A 23,158-nucleotide genomic window follows, 5' to 3' on the forward strand; every position below is an offset into this window, starting at 1 on the left:
CCTCAAGTGACCACTCAGTTTGTTGTGTTCTTAAACTGTGCAACACACTTACTGTTCTATGAGTGTTGACCTAGAAAAATAGTGCTGTTTTCTGTCAAGTCATATGAGAATCTTTTACTTTGTTTTCAAGATAATTCACGGGACTGCAGAAGCACAAGACCCAAGGGTACCAGGAGGCACTGAAATCCTCACACAGGTATTCTTTGCTTTGCTTTGCGGTAGCTGGTAAAATAAATTACAGCTATGCTTTCAGTTACTTCCTTTCAAAGTTGTAAACAATTGCTACATAAGGTCAGTGGAAATCTATTGGAAATATTTCAGAATTTAGCAGACCTAGAGAAAAAGGGCTCTAAACAACATAAACTACTTCAGCTGCTCAACAGAATTCCTCTGGTGGCCAAAGGCATTGCTGACATAATAAGGGAGAGTGCTGGGGAGGAGCTGGGTGTCAGGAGCTCTCCATTCCCAGGGGTTTCTCTGGAGTAGGAAGTTGATCTGTTTCCTCAGCGGCTTTCTAGATCTTGGAGAAAACTGTCGCATCAGGGCATAATTTGACCAGAAAGGAGACTTAGGGAATTAACTGAAAAGTAATGGCATGTTACTCATGTAACCTGATGTTTTTCGTCTGTGAAGCTGGGATGTCTGATGGTTTGAATGTGGTTCTATAACAAGGATAAGGGAAAGATGTACACTAGCACTGCACCTCTTTGCCAGAATCATAGAATCATAGAATGGTTAGGATTGGAAAGGACCTTAAGATCATCAAGTTCCAACCCCCCTGCCATGGGCAGGGACACCTCGCTCTAAACCATATCACCCAAGGCCTCATCCAACCTGGACCTGAACACTGCCAGGGATGGAGCAGTGCCTCACCACCCTAACAGGAAAGAATTTCCTCCTTATATCCAATCTAAACTTCCCCTGTTTAAGTTTTAACCCGTTACCCCTTGTCCTATCACTACAGTCCCTAATGAAGAGTCCGTCCCCAGCAATCTCTGAAATTTCACTTTTCCAACTGAAGAACTTTTCTTAATTCCAAATCAAATGTAGGGGGCTTGACTAGAACATTTACAATAATTTTAACTACACTGAAGTAGTAGCACAGGTTGAAGGTGTGTGGTATGACACTTTTTAATACTTGTTGACTTACAACTTGACGAATGCAGGATGATTGTGAAGGTTTACAGAAAAGTAATAAAGGTGGTAGGATGTCCAAGGGAGATGTGAGGGAAAACGAGACAAAGATACTTAAGCTGGAGGAAAATCAAGGATCAAATCAGGTAAAAACATAAAAAAAATGAATTACTTTATAGTTATATAACACTGCATGTGAAATATTGCAAAGAAGAAGATAACCCTGCTAACCTGGAGACAACAAATAGATTTCTTTAGAACAGATAAAAACCAAAATGTTCCATAGTCCTTGTAGAAATATTGGTTGATCTGAATGACATTGCATTCTTTAATACTTTAAAGTGAACTAAATTCCCACAGCAGAAATATGTTTAAATTCTCTAGGATAGGATTTTAGCAGTTCTGTCAAACTTTATTTTCCTTCTAATTCAAAACTGAAGAAATATTTTTGAACCTTAATATTTCAACTGTTAAAACCTCCTGTTATCTGTTTACATAAAACCTTACTGTTTCGTGTTTCTATGCCTGAGGTTATGTTATCTGCAGCATTTTACTATCATCTGCTATTGTTGCAGTAAAAAGGAGAAGGTTAAGCTTGTTCTAAAAGTGTCTGCACAGAGCAGAAAACCTCAGTAACAAAAGAGTATTTCAGTAAGCTCTTGGAAGTATAGAAAGAGACAGTGACTCAAGAGTGAAAAAAAAAAAACCAAAACCCAAAACAACCAACCAGGCAAAAAGCAAATAACATGAATAAACTCTTGGAGAAAATGAGGCGATTTATGAAAGTTTCAGGTCATCCTGATTTACTATTATTTCTTAAACAAACAAGAGCAAAGTTCTGATTAGAACAAAAAAATATTTCAGGGAATCTTTTCATCTGGTTGTGCAGGATATATGTGTGTTCTCCTAACTGGATAAGAGGAAATCTCTCCTGGTGATGGTATTTCAGATTCAGAAAACCGATTGCATTCCTAGTCTTAGCATGTGCAAAGTAGGGTGAGGGTGAGGAGAAGGAAAACCAGAGTCAATATTTGTCATGGCTGACAGAGATCCTATTTTTTAACCTTTAGGTCACAGATGAAACACAGTAACTCAAGGTAGCTAAAGCCATTTGGCTACTGTTTTATATTGCTGTGTTTCTTCAGTGGTGTTTGGTATCATGGCTAGGTTAAATGTAATTGCCTCTGCCTGTACAATGTTAGTAGATTGTGTGGCTGGAATGAAGTCTTAGATGTCTCTCCCTCCCTCTCCCTTCTTCTCTTCCTACAAGAAGCACTGAAGACACTGTTCTTCCACAGTTCTGTTGAGCTGCTCTCTAGAGAAAGGCGTAGATACAAACAAAACACTTCAGAGGGTGTTTTTTGTTTGTTATATTTGATCCATAATGAATAAATAATGGTGTCCTGGGTTCAGCAGTAGCAGTCATTTTTCTCCTCCCTAGTAGCTGGTGCAGTACTGTGGTTTTGACTTTCAGCCTGGGAGCAACACTGATAACACTAATGTTTTTAGTTGTTGCTCAGTAACGTTTAATCTGACTAAGGACTTTCTGAGCCTCATGCTCTGCCAAGGAGGATGGAAAGGCGGGAGTAAGCAGAGACAGGACACCTGACCCAAAGTGACCAAAGAGGTATTCCATACCACAGCACATCATGCCCAGGATGTAACCTGGGGGCAATTACCCATACAGGCTAGATCTCTGTTTGGTTGGGCTGGGTATCAGTCGGTGGGTGGTGAGGTGTTGTATTCCCTTCCCTTGTTATTTCCCTTACCATTATTATTGTTGGTGGTAGCAGCAATGGTTTGTGTTACACCTTAGTTACTGGACTGTTCTTATCTCAACCCATGGGAGCTGCATTGTTTCAGTTCTCCTCCCCATCCTTCTGGAAGCTGGGGGAGGAGGAAGGGGGGGAGTGAGAGAGCGAGACTGCGTGGCTTGCTGAGTTTAAACCATGACAAATTGTTATATGCAACATGACTAAATTAATGCAACTGTATTGTCATCACTGGAGCCTAAACAACACCAGTTTAATGACAATACCTAACTTTAGATTGCAGAAACGCTTTGTGCTTGAAATATACACTTTAATAAGACTTGGGGGCAGTTTTTCGGTGTTCTTTCTTCTTTGTAACATTGCTCTCCTATTTTTGCTTAATAAATCATTTGGTAGGATGTGATTAACTCAAATCAGTAGTGACTCTTATTTCTGTGGGAAACAATGAGTATTTGAGATTTTCAGTTATGCAAAACTACTGCTAATGTTCATCCAAGTATAAGGGAATATTTATCTGGAAAAATACCATCTTATTTGCAGTACTAATACTCAGGTAGTTCAAGGCTGTGGTCTCCCCATGAGCCTTCTTTTCTCTAGGTTGAACAAGGCTCTCTCACCCTGTCTTCATAGGAGAGGTGCTCCAGCCATTGAATCATCTTTGGGGCTCTCCTCTGGACTTGCTCAAGTAGGTCCACATCCTTTTTATGTTGGGATCATCACTGACATCATCACTGTGGTGATCTTGTGAAGAGGCTGGTGCGACAGCACAAGCCTGTATTCTACAGGGACCAAGGCCGTGCCTGGAAAGCCATAATCATTTGGCTACAGTAATTCATTTAATACTTCTGCATCAGGATCTGTCCTATTTGTGCTATGACATTATTTCATCAAATGGGAACAGAATTTAGAATTTTGTAGGTAAAAAAAAAAATCAACAATGTAAAGTCAATCGGGAATTTAATATGAAACAGTTCAAGATTTTGTGGCATTATGGAGAGATTCAGCATAGAGCTATTATAGATCTTTGAAAACAGTGTAAATTTCCACTCCATCTTCAGATATGTGTTATAGTGCTCTCCTTGTTTTGGCAGTTGCTCTCTAGGGATGTGTAAATAAGGCCACAGAAAAAAATATTTTTCTGTTAAATGCATAGTGGAAAAGAATACTCTTAGTGGTTTGCTGACTCAGAGATATGAGGACTGAAGCAGATCCTTCAGTAGCCACAAATGGGCTTATCTCTCAGTGAATGCTGTGGAAGTGACAAAACCTGTAGTGGCTCAGGAAAACTTTTACTTTTTTATCAAAATCTCTTTAGCTTTAAAGGAGACTTGGGGAGTCTTTCAATGTGTGCAGTTTGTGTGTACTTAGATACATTTTCAGAAATGTTTACCTAGTGAGGAACACCTAGTGCGGTTGTGCCAAGTAAAAAATGAGACAAAGTCAAAATTAGTGACTAGAGAGGTGCTTTCACGAGCAGGTCTCTGTTTCAGGCATGCATTTCTCAAGAGCAGTGGGCTGTGTCAGCTGCCTTCACCACTGAAAGAACAAGTGAACTCTGCTGAACTGAGCAGTATCTTGCTGCTCCTCTGAACCTTTTGACAGAAAGATCTATGTTTTGACTCAGCTTGACTGATTTTTCACTCCTGTATAAAACTTACTTTCCTTATCTATCTTTTTGAGTTGTCTCAGACTATTTAAGCGATGTGGCTCTACCAGTTTTGGCTGGTATGGAGTTAATTTTCTTCATAGTAGCTCATGTAGCGCTATGTTTTGGATGTTTCAGTTATGTTTCAGTTACTGGTGGGCAGTGCTTACACAGTGTCAAGAACCTTTTGTTTCTCAGACTGTTCCACCAGTGAGTAGGCTGAGGAAGCACAAAAAGTAGTGAGGGGACACAGCTGGGGCAGCTAACCCAAGGGATAACCTAGACCATATGAAGTTGCACCCAGTGATAAAAGCTGGGGGAGTAGGAGGAGGGGGGAACATTAGGAGGAGAGGGTGATACTGGGAGTGATGGCATTTGTCTTCCCAAGTAACTGTTACACATGATGGAGCCCTGTTTTCCTGGAGATGGCTGAAAACCTACTTGCCCACGGCAATGATGAATGAATTCCATGGCTTTTTCTTTACCTATTAAACTGTCTTTATCTCAAACTATGAGTTCTTGCACTTCTATCCTTCCAATCCTTGCCACCGTCACACAATGGGGGAGTGAAAGAGCAGCTGGGTGGTGCTTAGCTGTCCACCAGGCTTAAACCAAGACAGTAGTTCAATCTTTCATACTGTGGATGCAGTATCCCTACTGAAGCAATGCATGAGAATGGAGCAAGGCTTTTGGATGTGCTAAAGCACACATGCAATAATGTGCCTGTTTTTTACTGTCCTGCATATCAGTTCCACATTGTCTGCTGACATTTTTATGGGGAATTATATTGGATAACTGTGGGAGCTGTGTTATGGTATTGTATTACTTTCTAAAAGTGGTGTTATTATTTATGTCAGGGTAGCTCACTTTGTAGTCTGGACACATTCTTTAGTGGCTAGAGAGCTAATGATTCAAAGATCATCTTATGTTTTAAAAGGGACTTGTGTTTATGCCATAGGGAATGTAGTGGTGGTCTCTTTTTGTTGACTGGTCTCCTCTCAGGCCTACATTAATAAGCCTGAGACACTAAATCACATTTACGCCAAAGGAACCAAGTACCTAACCTTACTTCTTGAGTTCTTATGTGAAAATGATTTATTTTTAATGATCTGGAAAAGAAGGCATGTGAAACTGCAGTTAGAAGTTACTGGCCTGCTCTACTTGAACACTAGTTGACTTTGTAACTAGCCAGCCGTAAACAGCAGGCTAAACAAGAAGTGTTCCAGCTGCTGCTGTTTATAGTTCTGGGACACAGTCTGTAGTCAGCCCAGATTTTATTATTAAAAGTTACTTGATCATTGATTTGCTATTCTTTATGTCTTCCAAGTAGCTGCAGTGAAAGCATACAACATATTGTATTAAGGCCAGATGATGCATTTGTTTTCTTGCATTTGTTCCCATCTGTACTAACTCTTGCTCTCAGCCTTTAGGAGCATGAGAGTATTTAACCTGTGTGTGGAAAAAAATCCCCAGAAAACCCCACTTATAATCAGACTTTTAAATAAGTGTGTGAACACCTGCTGGTTAAGTTCATTACAAAGTGCAGAAATACCTGGGGAAAGAAGGAAGGACAGTGACACATCTCACCCACTGTGGGTATGAACAAATAACATGTATACACAAATAACATGGCATACATGTTCACGTTCTTCAAATTCATTTCTGCCACTTGGAAAATTGTCAACCTGGTCATGACATTTGCTTGAGGTGGATTTTGGGTCTATAGGAAGGTTGTGGTGACGTCTTTTGGAACAAAAGACAGCCCTGAGGTCTGGTTAGGAGCAATACGAGCAAACAGCACTGCTCTATCTCACAAAATATGTAGGTATGGCTGACTGAGATGGTGACATTACTGTTCTCCGTACCATTTGAAGCTTTTTGGTGGCATCATGGGAGTCTCGTTGACTGTAGAGTTGGGCAGAACCCAGGTGCATTATTTGGGTACTAGTTTGTCTAATCCTTACCAACTCTGTGACTGTCTTCTTTCAGTAAGTGTTCCTCTAGGCACTTTGAAAACTAAAATCCTGCTCCTATAACTTTCTAACTTATGTAATAAACTTTTGAAAGCTTAGCCTGGAAATGTCACTTTTCTGCTTGAGAAACCTTGTTTCTGGAATATCAAGCTCTGGAGAAGGATTTATGCTTGGTGACAGAAGTAGTTACTGAGGTGTGGCAAAGCACCTTTATGTAAAAATTCAGCCTTTTTTCCAGGCAGAAAAAAAAAAAAAAAAAAGAAACTACAAATAAATGAAGTAAGGAATGTTTATGAATTAGATGTGATATAAAGAAACGAATCTCTGACTCAGCAGCCTGAATTGCTGCAAATATTTCTATATTAGTACTGAATGTCATGGATACCCTTGTCAATATTAAATCCTATCTATAAACATTATGTCTTGCATATACATTTAGAACATTGTGGATTCTTCAAAGGAATTGAACTAATCTGTAAGCAAGCATGATCTTTTAAAGATTACATGTGGTTGTGTAGGCTGTTCTTAAAGGGAAGGGCAAAATAACAGGTGGATTCTTGTAGAATTTTAGAGTGAGCTAGTTATTTGTTGTTCATTTCCTTTCTGCTTCATGATTACTTACACTATCCTTGCTACATGTCTGTGACACATTAATCCCCTTAGTCTTACAGATTGACTCAAAGGCAAAAGCGCTTGTGCTCTTGGCCAGCCTCTTAGAGTGGAAGCATTGGGAAGGTTATGAACCCCGTTTGACTCTTAGTCTATCATCCCTTTCTAACTCTTTTTGGATACAGCATTATCACTTCTTTAGAGGTTATATAAACTTTGGGTATGATACCATTACAACAGCAATGTAATTTAGTATTTTTCAGGAGTTCTTAATCCTGTAACTGGAATGAATAACAGCAGCTATTCTGTATTCTTGAAAGAGATTTAGACAAATTGATTCACAATAAACACACTAATGGTGAAACTTATCTGGTCCTGTAATCAGTTTGACACTTAAAATTGCAACTGAGAGAAAAAGTAAATTTTCACTGGGAGAATTAAAATGAACACAACTTCTTTTGTGTTAGATGAAGGAAAAAATCCTTTTACAACATTGTTCTATTTTGTATTTAAAAGTAAGAAAATGGGTACTTGATTAGCTCTGGGTTTTTCTCTTTTTTTTTTTTTTTTTTTTTGGTTTCTTCAGATATGATAGGCAATAAAAATGTAATACCAGTTAACTGGATGTTATATTTTTTTCTCAACTTGTCCCCCTGCACTCCAAATTTCTAAGTTCTCCTTGCTCCTTCAATTCAGTGTTTCTGCTCAGATAATTGGTGCTGTTGGATGGAATCAATAACTCATTCTTCTGTTTTTAGTGCACCTACATCTTTCTGAGTGATCAATTTTTCAAATATTAAATCCAAGTGGAAATGATGATTGGTTTGTTAAATGTGTCTGGTTGGTGGGGAAGATTTTGATGAGAAAAATCACATCAAAATATGAGGAGATATTTGGGCAGAGCCATTCCTTACTGATGCAAGTAGAATGCATGTCTGTCATATGGTGGTCAAGCATGAGAAGTCCAGTGGTGTCCTTTTTGTTTTGAAGTGGATCATATTGCATGTTAATTGTTGAGGAAAAAAAACCAACCAAACACACACCAAAAAAAAACCAACCCCAAAACCAAACCCCTTTACATTCTTTTCAGGAGTTAAGATAACTTTATCTCAAATTCATCACTTCCTGATAAAATAGATTTGTGTTGTCTTAACATTTAGGCTAATTTGATGTCAAGATGATATGTGAACACTTAACAAACGAAATGTAGAAAAATCTTTATTGAAAGAGTAGCTTCCAGGAAGGAAAGGTAGAACTACAAGCTATTCTAAGAGCATTTATTTTGAACTGCCATCTCTGTAACTAAGGTTTTATAATATCTGGAGCTGTGGTTTTCAGTTTGTGGACCCTTATGTGCTTTTTGGTTGTTTTTTAATGAGGATTATGAAGGTGATGAGTCTGAAAGCAGGTTTTTTCCTATGTGTATGTTCCTCCTTAAATTCACCCTGAATGACTGAAAACTGGGAAATGGTTAAGGAGGATGAAGAGTTGTAGAAGCAATCAGCATAGTCTTAGTTGCAGTGTATAGTCCTCTGTAAGTACATGCCAAAAGTCTTGTGAAATTAGAAGAATCGTATATTGATGAGCAGTTTTTAAGATAAAGCAAATTAATATGGAAAATAAAAATCGTAATGTTAGAGTCACCTTAAAAATAATCTAAGTGTGTTCCAATTTTTAGGTAAGAGGCAGCAATAGTGGTTTACCTGTTGTTCTAGTAGTGATCTTACTACACTTTTGGGAAGGACCAAGACTTAGCAATAAGTATTTGTAGATAAACAGGGCAGAGAATGCAAATAATTTGTAGATAATATTTGCTAATTCTGCTTCTTCTCAGACTCAGTTGTATCTCTAAACATAAATGTTGGAGATGTTTCAGTCAGTTGGCAAAATTATTTTAATGAATGACTTCCCTTTCTTTTTCCTGCATTCCCTTTGGTTTTACATGAAATATTTCTCTGACATTTCTAGAAAGAAGTGATTTTATGAGAGCTTGGATATGTTTCTTGTCTTCTGAATATGGAATGAAAGAGCTGAATAGAGCTTCACTATCTTAATACCCAGGTCTACCATCCCCAGAGAGCAAACCCTGTCTTCTTTCTTGCTGGAAAGAAGAATTTGTGCCTTAGGACTTTAACCAGTAGGAGATTTACTTGAAGGTTGTACAAAATTTGAGGGTTAATTAGAAGTATTGACTTGAATCAGTGGTCCTTTGAGCTGTACTTTCCATTAAATAGGCAGCATTTTAATTTAAAGGTTTGGGTTTGTTTGTGTGGCTTTTACTGCCCAGTTTGTACCTGCATAAGTCAGTTAAATACTACATTTTGTGTGTACTTTCAAGCTGTAGTTAGGGTGTGCTTTTTTATCTTATGTATAGTTTAGCTGAGAAGGCACTTTAAAGAGCTAGCTTGTGCCAGTTCTGTTACAACTGGTTACAGAATTTACCTGTTTCTGTGTCTTGTGAAGACAGTTTGGGATGAATTCATTTCACACAGTGAATAACTGTATATCATGATTCATACAATCTTTCTAACAACTCAGGCTTGATTTCAGTATAGGATGTTATTTCTAGATAACTCAGACATAATTTGTGTGAGTCACTGTCAGTCTCCAGTTTGGTTAGTGCTGTTTTACTCTGATTCTCTCTGCTATTTTTGTTGTTATGTTGTCATTTTGTCTCTCTCAGAAAAGAAGAATGCTATACTGTCCTACTACTGAAAGTGAGTAAACATTAATTCTAATTAATTAATTCTAAAAATTCATAAGACTTTGGGGATTTGCAAGTGTCATTTGTACACAACTTTCTACCACGAAGCTCCTACGTAACAACAAATAAACAGTTCTGTGAATCACACAATAAAAATGCTAGATAATATGTTGTGGTTTGGAACTGTTCCAAGGTCCATAGCTTTGTTGGACAGCTCATTTTGAATCTTTTGACCAGTTATACTTTAGCTGTCTTCTGCAAGGGCAAGATATTGAAAGACCCTCAGTTTAATCGGGGCCTAGTTTAAATGCCTTTATGTAAATGTACATAGCACAGGGAATAAACAACAGGAGTTAGAGATGCACACACTTGCAGGGCTATGATCTTACTGGCATCAGAGGCATGGTAGGTCACCTCCTAAGACTGGAGTGTTGGAATGAAAGGATGCTGGTTCTTCAGGAAGGAAAAGCAGGGAAGGTGATGAGGAGGTGTTACCGTCTGTGTTAACGATCAGTTGGAATGTGTGGAGCTCTGCTGCTCCATGGATGGATGAGGAGCCAATTGAGACCTTAAGGGTCAGGCTTAAAGAAAAAGTGGGGACAAGGGGACATTACAGTGAGGGGTCTGTTACAGGCTGTCTGACCAAGAAGACTGCTCCAGCTAGGAGGTTTGAGGCCTTATATGGATAGATAAGTGTGGCCTCATATTCAGAAGTGCTGGTACTTATGGGGGGACTTCAACTACCAATATCTGTTGGACAGACACAACAGGGCGTAAGCAATCCAGGAGTTTCCTGGAATGCATTGATGATAACTTCCTTCTCCAAGTGACAGAGGAGCTAATAAGGAGAGGTGCTATGCTGGGCCTTGTTCTGGCCAAGTTGGGGCTGGTGGGGAGTGTGAAGCTCAAGGACAATCTCAGCTGCAGGGACCATGATGTAATGAAGTTCAAGACTGTTGAGGCAATGAGGAGGGTGCACAGCAAGCTCACTTCCCTGGACTTCAGGAGAGCAGACTTTGGCCTCTTGTGGGATCTGCTTGGTAAGATACCATAGTGTAAAGGCCTGGAAGGAAGAGGGCCCCAAGAAAAGTAATTAATATTCAAAGGCCACGTCCTCTAAGCTCAGGAGTGATGCATTTGAATGAAGAGGAAGTCAGGCAAAAATGTCAAGAAGATGGGTAGCCTAGGAGGAATACAAGGACTTTTTACAAGGGCCTCTATTGATAGCAGAAGGGGTAATGGTTTTAAACTGACAGAGGGTAGATTTAGATTAGATATTAGGAAGAAATCCTCCATGATGAGGGTGGTGAGGTACTGGCACAGGTTGCCAGAGAAGCTGTGACTGCCCCATCCCTGGCAGTGTTCAAGGCCAGGTTGGACAGGGCTTTGAGCAACCTGGTCTAGTGGAATGTGTCCCTGCTCATAGCAGGGGGGCTGGAACTAGATGAACTTTTAAGGTCCTTTCCAATCCAAACCATTCTATGCTTATGTTATGACCTTATGGAAAATGTCTGTTTACTTCCAACATCTATTTCTGCAGTGCATCCAGGCAATAATTTTTCTGTTCACTGGTGCTTCTCTATTTCTTTGTATCCACGATTTTTTCTTCTTTTTTTTTTGTTGTTTGTTTAGAGCAACAGCTGCTTGTATTGCACCAATACTGCCAAAAGTCTCACTTAAACACTTTTGTGTAATAGAAAGCTTATTCAGAAGTGCTGTAGCATATTTTATCTTACAACTTAAACATCTTTGTATCTTTCCACTAGTCTATCACTGAATAATTTGTGCCGAGGTGAATAGCTCTGGAGAAGATGCTTTACACACCAGAGCATGGGGAAAACACAGCATCCAGGAATCTCTGAATGTCAAGAGCCTCGAAGGGATCCAAGGGGAAGGCATTGTGGAGGCACTTGCCAAAACATGATAGTAGATGCTCCTGCAAATAAGGTTTTTCCAAAGTAATCTGGCTAAACCTGCTCACGAAAGTATTAAAGTAAAAAAGCGGAACTTTTAATCAAGTATGTGTACCAATATAATGTATGCCATAGAAGATGGTAGCTCTGGCTTTATATTGCTATAATTCACTCACCAGTGAGTATGTAAAATTGGTGTCGTAAGAGTAGGCAAGAACTGATTGGAAAGGTCATCTGGTAAACCAAGAACTTCAGCCATCTGTTTTTCTCCTTCCTCTCTCCAAAGGAAAACCATTTTTTTCTGTCATTCTCAAATCTCCATATATATTGTTAAGGGTAACCAAATACCTTAGCTTCAAGATCCAGAGGTATTCCTCCTGTCTTTATCTGCTAGCTGTTTCCATGTGTGTCTGAGCATGCGCTTCCAGTTGGTATGCACACATAATACATGACTGGTTGTAGAGATATTAAAACAGACAGGAGAAAAACACTTTTAGGGACACCCATTGAAACACAAGCAGCATCCACATAACACCTGAAGAAAAATGTTAGCCTGATCTGATCCTCCTCTCTAGCTAGTTGGGTTTAACATGTGTTTATGAAATAGACAAATATTCCCACTCAGCTCATAAAAATGGTATTACTAATGGGATGATGTAGGTACTGCTGATCTTGGGAGATCTACCTCAAATAATTCCCCCTTAACCATGTGTCAAACCTGGCTGCCCCTTATGGTGCTTTCAGTAACGTGTGTTAGCTCCTTGATGGTATCCATGTATATCCAGCAATTTCTTGTCACCTCAAGTAGTTCTCCACATGCTATTCAGTTAACTAACACTTGGGACAGGGAGTAGTCATCTCCCTGCAAACTTTAAAAGATTGTCTTTTTTTTTTTTCTGGTTTTGTGCTCACTTTTAAGTATGATGCTAAATTTTTTTGCTTGATTGTAAGCAGTTGTTGAGGAATATCTCCCATGTGAGGCTATCTGATCTGCACTACTACATATCAAGTAAATACCACCTGCAATACTCTCAAATTTTGGTTATATAAAATTGTTTAATTTTCAGAGATGAGGTTTATGGGTTTTGCGCTGCCTGTCAGTCTTAAATGAAGCGTGTGACTGGATGTGGAAGAATAATTACAAAGGTAATGGAGACTAACTGCAAACCATTGGATGCCTAGTGGTAACCAGCGGTAGTACCTGATTTGTTGACAAACTGCTGGTCTTAATGCCCTTCCCATTCCCAACTCCCTTTCTGCTTGTCAGTGCATCTGTAACAACAACAGAAACAGTCTCTGAATTACATTTCTTAGTATGGTGCCCATTATCAATATTTTGGCTTCGGTTCATGGGATCTGTTTTCTAAAGTGGGAATTATTTAATATATTGAGGTGATTTCTCAACCAAGTACTATATAGGCCTCAAGACCTGTTTCCTATATCACAAAGTTAGACTTGGCAGAAAAAATGTTAAGATTATCAGAGCAAATCATAGAATTTATTTACTTTTTATTTTTTTTTCTTCTGAAGGGAAGGCTTAAGAGGGAGGATGGAGAGAAAACAATTCGAGTAAATAGTCAAAAATCAGTATTTTGTTTAAAAATAGTACATAATTATGTCTTTATTCTAAAAATATGGAAAATCTACATGCCATTTGGTAAGTAAGCAAATTTCTTTCAACAGATGTGAGGGATGCTCTTCATCTAAATTGTACAGCATTGTATGATGTTGCTTGGCATTCTATATCTTCCTGTAATTGAGATTTGTACTTCCTTGCTTGTTTAGAGAAATTTTGTAGCTTATTTGTAAAACTTACCATTTTCTCGTGATCTTTTTTAATGACCTTATTTATCTTCATGTAAGCTTTATGTATCAAATGATAGAATCTGTTTCTGAACATCCACTTTTGCCTTGTTTGTTTTCTTTTGTTTTTAATTCTGGATCTTCACTATAGAAAATTCCTGCTGATGTACTGTTGGATATATGCGGATTGCACAAAAAAGGCATGATGCATAAAAGCTAGTTTAATGGAGAATACACTGCTTCATCAGATTTTGAAAAGAACATTAATTTTTCAGTATGGCTATGCATTTCCACATGTACCTACTCAGGAGCAGGTGCTTTTTCATTCTCTCTCTCTCCACTGTCTTAAATTGAAGTGTCTGCAACTACCAGAAAGACAAAATAAAATAATACTGCTTTAAAACCAGCTTTGCAGCAACAAAATGAGTAGAGGCAAATCTTCCCTTGTTTCCCTTATTACAGAATTTCTTAACTAGCTTAAGTGGGCTTTAGCTGAGGTTGGTGGTAGAGCAAGTCTGCAAGTGTCACCTGTGAATTTAGGCTAGATTTGACAGTTTCCAGCAAAAAAAATGATACTTCTCAGGGTATTTCCCTTCAAATTATTAATTTAGAGAACTTTCACTTTTTTTTTTCACTTTTAATAAGGTACCATTTTTTCATTGACTACATTTGTTTGTAACACTTCAGTTTTCAACACTGTAATTACTTCAGATCAAATATATCAGTTCTTTTAAGGCTTTACTTCTACTTTGTGATCTTATTGGAATATTGTCAACTTGGGAATGCTGGGTACATGATATAATAATGACAAACCTTTAAATATTACATAAATATTAAAACAACACTCATTTCATGTAGCTTTGAATATCTGCTTCTAAGCAGTGAAATACAATCTGCTACTACAAATTATTCTTCTATTCATAGACACCATCTCTGTTTGCTAATGTTTCATGAGATTAGGGAAGATCCAGAAAAAGAGAACATGTTTAAGAAAAACACGTCACTTTTCGTAACATGAACAAGGCTTACTTTTGACAGGTTTGAGAAAATTTCTCCTATGAGAGACGTAAATAATTAATTTAAATGGTTCTGAGAATGTTTAGATACAAGGATTCAATATGCAGCCTCCATTCTCTGTCAAGTCAATGAAAACTGACCTCTAAAAAGTACTGGGTCCCTATTGGGCATGGATGAAATACTACAATTTGATCCTGGTATTTCATTCAGCAGGAACATTTCAATCTTTCTCATACCACAGGAAGCACCCTATTTCTTAGTATTCAGGGATGTATAATACATGGGAATGTTCATTATTCAGGAAAAGAATGTTCATTATAATGAAATGAAGCCTTAGTTACACCACTGCATGGTTCAAGATAGATGTATTTTTGATGAGTCTTTTCAGGACATACATTTCTGAGAGAGCAACCGATTAAAATTACTTCTGCAGTGAAGACAAATGTATTTGTAGAGGCACAGGCATTAATATATAAACAAGATTTCCATTTGCACTTTTAAGTAGCTGTGTTACTGTATAAGTGCAACTACGAAGGCTGCAGCAGACTTTTCTCTCTTACTTGCCATGTTTCCATGAGTATATTGAGAATTAAAACATAGACTGGGTGAAGGAGAGAAAGGAAAAGGACTGTTGTTAATGCATCTACAAAAAAAATGATGGTGCATAGTATGGGTGACTGGATGTACTATTGTCTCTAGAAAATGGAACTAGTTCAACCCTTGTCTGCTGAGCCTACACAAGTAGGTTTTCTGCAAACATTCATAACTAGCCACCTCTGCATATTTTATGAGCTGCTAAATAATACATAAGTTTGTTGAGAGGTAAGATGAACACCAAAACCAATAAATGAATTCACGTTCTTGATTTAGGAGGGACTGGCTTACTTTCATAAAAGTGTTGGAAAAAAACCCCAATAAAAAATGTAAACTTTCCATACTTTCTGTATTTGTGATATATATATCAGGGTATAGGTAGAATTTAATGAGGAAAAATCTGACATACTTTCAAATAATGATTATGTATAAAAGATAATAAAATATTTTCCTATGAATTTCTAGGAACTGCTTGATTTTTCCAAGAATGAAAAGCCACTCTTATTAAAAACCTTGTGATATTTCTATGGGAATGACAGTTTGTGATCAAGGGCTTGGATTATGGGTGAAATTTTCTTCCCTTCAGCAGCCAATACAAAGCTTAGATAAAACTTCAGTCATTACAGGTTATGATCATTTAGAGCGATGTGCTGATTTCCCATTATTCCTATGGTAGAGGTGAAATAGTGTAATATACCAGTATCAGGCCCTTGAAGGCAAGATGTCATCAGTAACCCATTTGGTTCTTTATGATGTGTCAGTCCCCTGCTACATGTGGCATTCAAATTTGACAGATACAGCTTCTTTGAAGTATACACATGAGGAGGTGATGAAGTACCATATCTACAGGTTAAACTTTAAGAAAAACATCAGTAGTTGACAGCCACTGGATCTGCCACTTAAGAAAAGACAAAAATTTTACTTTTCCTTTTTGAGTACAGTCTTGTACTTTTTCATATCCTTATTTCTAGCAGTCCTTTTCAGGACTGTCAGCCAACTGTTCTGTAGGGCAGCAAGAAAACACCTTTCACTGAGGATTACTCCTAAAGCCAGGTGCTACTTTGCAATGTAGCAGATGCTGAATTAAGAGCAGGGTTTTTTAGAGGAGAAACATAAATCATAGAAATACTGTGTTGTTTTAACAGAATAAACTGGAATATTTCCTAATAAATCTATTGGTCAAGCAAAATGTATTTGTCAACAGTTCACCTTATTTTCTAATATTTCATTAAATCATAGAATTATATAATAATTAGTTCAATTAAAATGGAAATACTGCAGTTAAATCTTATAGTTGTCTTTTAGTATTAGAACACTATATTCTAAGTATGTGAGTAATAAACAGCATTTCTTTGACCCAATTACCAATTAATTGGGCAATAAAAGTAGCTAAAGAGAGAAGGAGAATGTCTGTGGAGCCAGGATCTTTTATGGAAAAAAAAAAAAGTACACAGTGAGAAGCACATGAAGAATGTGATACTGCATTACTGGTATTGCAGTTAATATTGATGTTTTAATTGGCCGTATTAATAACCAAAATGTATGGCACTTATTCCAGAGTCTAATTTAATTTGCAGTTATAATGAATAGGAGAATTCTTGAAAGTGATTTTTAGCTAAAATCTTCAGTGTAGACACCTTTATGTGAGTTCATCAACAGGACAGTCACTGAGTCAAGTGTAGCATTAAGTCCCTTCTCTTCAGCTATATGAAATGAATTATTATATTATAGTGTTTGACTGTTGTCTCTAAATGGAAATAAGTTTCCTGATATTTGAATGGTTTAAGCAAAATGATGAAAATAAATTGTGCATAGAGCTTGGGCCTTTTCAGAGATAAAATAAAACCCAAAGAAAACAACCAAAACCGGTAGTGGAATTAATTCACTAGCAGTTAATCTGCCTAAAGTTTTCAGAGACGTTTCTAAGTTAAAATGCATTTAGGTTATTAACAGAATAATATTTTTCCTTATTGTATTGTTGAATTGCTATGTACAATACCCTAAAACCCATTGGTATTAATAGTTGTGTGCATTAATTCTTGATTGATGTATATAATTCCTGTCTTATTCTTGATGAGCAAATATATACTTAGCTAGTTCTTATCTAGTAAATGAACTTAAAACTATTTTGGCATGATTATTCTTTATATTTTTAATCTTTCAAATAAGTGTTTGCATAGTTGTAAAAAGCTTTACTGATGTTTGCATGTGGGGGTGTGTGTGTAAAAAGCTTTACTGATGTTTGCATGTGGGGGTGTGTGTGTGTATATACAAAAATACCCATTGTATGGTAAGCATAGTGTCCTTTGTTATAGCTCAAGAATTTCAAGCCTTTAAACAGTGCAAGCCATGCTCATAAAAAACCCTCAGTTTTGAAATAAGGTATACCTTTGCTTTGAATAGAACTGGTTCAAAATCTATTCTCAAGAAAAGCTTTAGGATCTAAAAAGCCAGCCTTTAAGTGACTAAAATTCTCCTGTTTTCTACTCTGACATGGTGTCTTTTCTATGATTTAAAAGAAAACTATATCTTGTCTTTTTAAAGTCTTGTGATGATGAAAGTATAGAATTTCTATGAATGCATGATGACACTTGTAATCTAAAATCTTTAGCCTCATTTACATTTAGTTTTGAAATTCTCATCTGCTGTTGAAACTGTGTATGATCAGAAAAGCTGATAAAAATAAGCCTAAATAAGCTCTTGGTATTAGTACTTGGTTTTGCATTTTATTCTGATGTTGCAACTCTGGAGGAAATGGAAGAGAAAGATAATTTTGATACACAGGCTTTGATCTGGAGACATTAGATACAAAGCTCACCATTCTCTGTGTAATGCTGGGAAGATATAAGTATTGAGAAGGCATTTTTCCAATCATACTGATACTTTCATTGCCTGTGCATCTGAGTATTTGAAACAAAGAGGTTTTTGTTTTATGTGAACTTGGATCTTTTAATCAGAAGTATTGAAAGAATTGTAAGCAGGTATCTTATGTTGTTCCTCACCCAATGAACTGCATATTTGATCTGTCTGTGTGATTGTGATAAAATTGGTACAATTGTGAAAGAAGAGTAAAAATAACAAACATCTTTTAAAAACCAAAGTTTTGCTGGTTTGGTGGGTTTTTTTTTAAGAAGTAAGTTCGGACATTAGAAATTTAAAATCAGTGCACAAGTAGGGTTAAAAATCAAGGCAGTGTAAAACTTGAAGGTGGAGCCTGAAATGCAGTTCAGTTTGTCCCCTGTTTCTCCACTAATGTTTGTTTGGACTGAATGAATGTTGCTGAATTTACTCTGCAGTTATTACTCCTTGTAGTGGTGATAAGGGTTAATGTGCTGTCTGGGCCACATAGTCATTTTAGTGTCTCGGTTTAAGCTGTAATAGAGGAGAATCTCTTTAATCCCTACCAAGGGGGTCAGCAATATGCAAATGGACCCAAGGAAATTATATTCATTTATTAAACTAGGATTTATGAATGTCGGTGTAGAGTAGATTCTGAAATTTGCAAATTAGTCGTTTAGAAATTAGTATCAATTGTTGAAATGATTTTTTCATTGAGAATGTAGTGAAATATTAAGTTAATTGGATTCAAATATCTTTGACTTTGTCCTGTAGTCTGCAAGGAGAGAACAATGGAACCAAGTAAAACAGTGAGACACCAGTGGTATTATAAAGCAATTCAACAGGCATGGAGAATGCTCTTTGTGCCATGTGATATAAAATAAGTTATATTGTTTGCCCCTGGGAGATCAGATGATAAGGTTAAGAGAGTATCAATCTCTCATCTGTAATAAATCTATTTGCAGACCTCAATCTCTGAACTGGCAAAATCTTTTATTGCCAAAGCATTTTTTTGACTCCTTGGAATGCTCAATGCTAACTTCCTTCTCCCATTTCAGTGTCTGAAAAGCATTTCAGCCAGCAGTACTTCCACAAAACAGCTGCGTGCCCATTTCATTGATGATCCTGAATCTGCACAATGTTTAAGTTGCAAGCTGGTGGAGGGGTAGAAAATTTCTTGGTTTATTTTATTGCAGGCAGAGGGAGCTCCTCCATTCATTCATAAATGCTTTAAACAATTCCCATTACCACATTTTGATAGTATACAATTTATTGTAGTCAAGACAGATGAAGGTCAGATTTGACATGGTAGCTTTCAAGGCAAGGTGTCTTTCAAGGCTCATGTCTTGTTTTGAAAAGGGGTAGACTATTTGTCAGGAGGGCAGATGATGTGGTATGTAACGGGGGGAAATTGAGATGTATGACTTCATCCATAAGGAGAGAGAGCATTAGACTAAAGATACTGAATATCAAATTTTAAAATTGAAACAACATTCAAAACACTCTGTAAGAGCAAATCTCAATGTTAAATCCAGAAATACTGTGTAGGGAATTTTTCTAGTTGTTTTCAGAAAATCTGTGAAGAGAAATAGGGTGAAGTATCATGGGCTAGTGTGAAACTCAAGTTTGATGCAGCTTTGCAGAAGTGCACCAAAGTGTGTAGACACAGAAACAGTATTTTTTTTTAACTAATAGGATGTAGAATGCTTAAAGAATGTAGGGCACTCAGTGGTTAGCATCAAGTTATGCAGTAATGAAAGACAGTTATTTTGGGGTCACTGAATGTTTTAGCACTGTCTGAACAGGCACATGACCTTGAGTTAGCAAGATAATGCAAGCGAATCCAGCCAGTCATATCCGTGCTTCATTGGCATGTAACTGTCTTCCATACTGCTCTCCCTGAGTAGCCATGTAAGTAGGGCTGACACATTAAAATGTCTGACATGAGAGTAATTTAATTAACATTAGGAGAAATAATTATTTGGTTTACATTTTTTAGTTTGCTGTAACATGAAAAAAACCCCACAACTAAATAAAACTGAAAGTAATAAAGATTCTATGACTCTGTGAGTGGCGTTTATATACCCAAGTCCAGAATTTAAATAATTTTTCAAGAAACAGGGAAGATTTAGGATTTACAACAGACAGTTAATCAAAGGGAGTATAGAGAGAAACAAGCAGGGAGATAAGTCAGCCAGAGGGAAATGCTGCAAAAAGATGTCTGAACTACAGTTTTTCTCTAAGAGGAAAGCTTGGCGCAGGTGGGTACTGAAGTTGCCTATGCTGAGCCTTTTACACCCCCCAGCTAGTTTTGCGAGTATCTCAATCACGCCTTTGGAGATAGGCAGCAAAATTATCCCTGCCTTGTGAAACCTATTTGAAGGATGTGGAGGTATGATGGCCCTGGCTCCCTTCTTCTCTCTAGTGTGTGAAGCACTGTTTTAAGATGCAGGAGTGTAAGTTTTCTGGGTTTTTTCCCCTTCACCAGTACAAAAAAATTAATTGGCAGCCTGTGATCTGCAGCCCTTTGACTTCAGCCTGAATAAAATCTTAAAAACATAGCTATAAACTAGTTTGGGGAAGAATCTGTCTCTCCTGTTGAAGCCATGCTGTTTTTCAACCATGAAATCCAGGTTTATAGACCAGAGGTAAGATGGGAGGGAGCCTTACTTGTAGCCTGCTCATGGGGATATCCAAGCACTACAATGAAAATATAGGTACCAGCATGGTTTCTGTGTGTGCAGTTTTTCTTTTTTTCTTTTTTCTTTTTTTTTTTTTTTGGGGGGGGGGGGTGGTGTTTGTTTGTTTCATTGGTTGGTTGGTTTTATGGTTAATGTTATGGATTTCTGAAACATAGCATCTCTTCTTACGCTCTTCCTCCCTCTGTTGCCATTGCATCCTGGGCCTTAACCTGATAAAACACCTCACATTTTGCCAGCCATTGAAAGGAGGAAGAAAATCGAATAATGCTGTGAAGCTAATACCAGTATGTTTTTTGATGCATTCCACCAGTTTACATGGTATCAGTAACATAAGATTTTCCTGTTCCTCATCTGTGTTTAATAAGGAGGTTTAAAACTTAAACAGGAGAAGTTTAGATCGGATATAAGGAGGAGATTATTTCCTGTTAGGGTGGTGAGGCACTGGAATAGGTTGTTCAGGGAAGTTGTGAATACTCCATCCCTGGCAGTGTTCAGGACCAGGTTGGACAAGGCCTTGGGTGATATGGTTTAGTGTGGGGTGCCCCTGCCCATGGCAGGGGGGTTGGAACTTGATGATCTTAAGGTCCTTTCCAACCCTAACTATTCTATGATTCTATATTGTAGCTTTAGACACTGATGTATGAAGTTGCTTAAATAGAGGATTGTATCTGCTTTTTGTTGAGGCGGTACCATGTGCATGCTTAGCTATGAGTTTAAACATAAAATTAAGTGCGTTCTGGTGTACTATCCTTGCCAAGGGGTGCTTTCCTGAATAGATGTGTGTTTCTACTGATGACAAGTCATGCTGTTCTAATGTAGAAATCTTCTTACTAATTGCAAATGAAAATGTGTTTTGATTTTTTTAACTTGGTTACCTTCTTGTTCACTATGATTCTAAATAATTCTAAATAACTATTCAACAAAGTTGAAGCTACAGCTGTTCGGAAGAGTGTGGAAGACTTGTGTCCATGTGGTGTCATAGTGCATAGTTTGCTCTTAAAGTGAAGTGCTGTGTTAAACTTCCAGATTAAAACCAGCTCTACTGATGAATGAGCCTATCAAGCACCATTTCACCCCTGCATATGGAAATGGCTTTTCTGCTGAGCTCACAGCTGTTTTTTTATTGTTCTGTAGTTTTCATTCATATTTTTTTAAATGAACCTGTGGCTACTCTTAACAATGTTTAAAATGAAAGTTTACCCACAAACTCTGAAATGTATAGTACTAGTTCATTCACTTTTCCCTCTCTTCTCTTCTATGCTTCCTTCTCTTATTCTTCCTCCTTCTCCTCCCTTCTCACTCCCTGCCAGCCTTTAAATTGCAGATTGTTCCCAAAGTTAAATTAGAATTCCATGTTTTGGTCATAGAATTCCTATTAGCACAACAGTGCCCAGCAGCGTGGCAACTTTCCTGGGAATGTAATTGTGTAATTTGTTTAGAATGAATGAAATTTAGTCTCAGCCATGCCTCGTAAGTAAAATGTATGTATCCAAGGAGATAAAGACCTCTAATTTAAAGCTTGCACATAAAAAGTTATAGTCAGTCTCTATGCTCCAGTTGAATTCTACGAGCATAGTACAGCAGTACTGTTTAAACTGTAAGACATTATCTAATTCTCTATACACATTTGTATAGGTAGATGACATTAAATGAGCTCCATTTACCAAAGTGAAGAAGTAACAGAATAATCTTCCCTAATATGTAGAAACTCAGACTTAACTTCCAGTTGAATAAATTCACAGCAATATAATACTAAAGAGAATGATATTTTAGAATTAGGTGGCAGATTGGTCTGTTAAAAGAATATATTGTACTAAACTCAGTAAATGCAAAATGTCCATTAATGTAATTGAATATTAATATGTCTTAGTACTGCTGAAGGTAAAGGACAAAAAGAAATGTAGCAGCATATCAAGAATAAAACAAAAACACAAGCTAGGAATGCCATAGCATGTGTTGCTTTATTGCAAATACTTGCAATCAAGGACATCCAGAAAGCCACACAAAGACATTTATCTATGAGATTTTTTAAGCTGTCTATAGAATCACCTCAACGAATGCCTGTTCAGCACATGGTAAATTAAATTTTTTTGTCACATATGAGCATAGATGATTCTGTTAAGATTACCATCAGAAAATAAAAACATTTTATTCCTCCCTCTACTGCTTTATCTGAAGCATTTATTAATGTAAGAGGAACTAAAAATGGAAAGCTTCTGAGGTAATTTAGGAAAGCTTCTAAGGTAATTTAGGCCAGTCTGGTGCTTTTTAGGGTTTGGTCCTCACATAGGTTGGGAATATAAACCCATTGATATTCTGCACATCCCTGTAGCGGGCTGCTTCGTGATGGATACCTAACCTGACATATTCCTCTTAATAATGCACATTTCCAAAGAGTTAACATCTGAGGTATATATCTAGGTTCTCAAAAACCATGAGCACAGAATCTGACAA

The 23,158-nt window shown here is 37.3% G+C and overlaps 1 long non-coding RNA gene across 1 annotated transcript in view; it reads left to right on the plus strand.

Moving 5' to 3' along the window:
• LOC133221027 (uncharacterized) overlaps window positions 1-23,158 on the plus strand; it is a 103,024-nt gene that overhangs the window by 52,265 nt on the left and 27,601 nt on the right. The window contains exon 2 of the long non-coding RNA XR_009727861.1: window positions 131-196. This is a non-coding gene — a long non-coding RNA (uncharacterized LOC133221027). The remainder of the gene's footprint in view (window positions 1-130; window positions 197-23,158) is intronic.

The sequence above is a fragment of the Neopsephotus bourkii genome, unplaced genomic scaffold (genome assembly GCF_033783945.1).
Source record: "Neopsephotus bourkii isolate Nb327-2 ecotype Australia unplaced genomic scaffold, CSIRO-AGI_Nbou_v1 NB_1508, whole genome shotgun sequence".
In the NCBI taxonomy this organism is placed as follows: Eukaryota; Metazoa; Chordata; class Aves; order Psittaciformes; family Psittacidae; genus Neopsephotus; species Neopsephotus bourkii.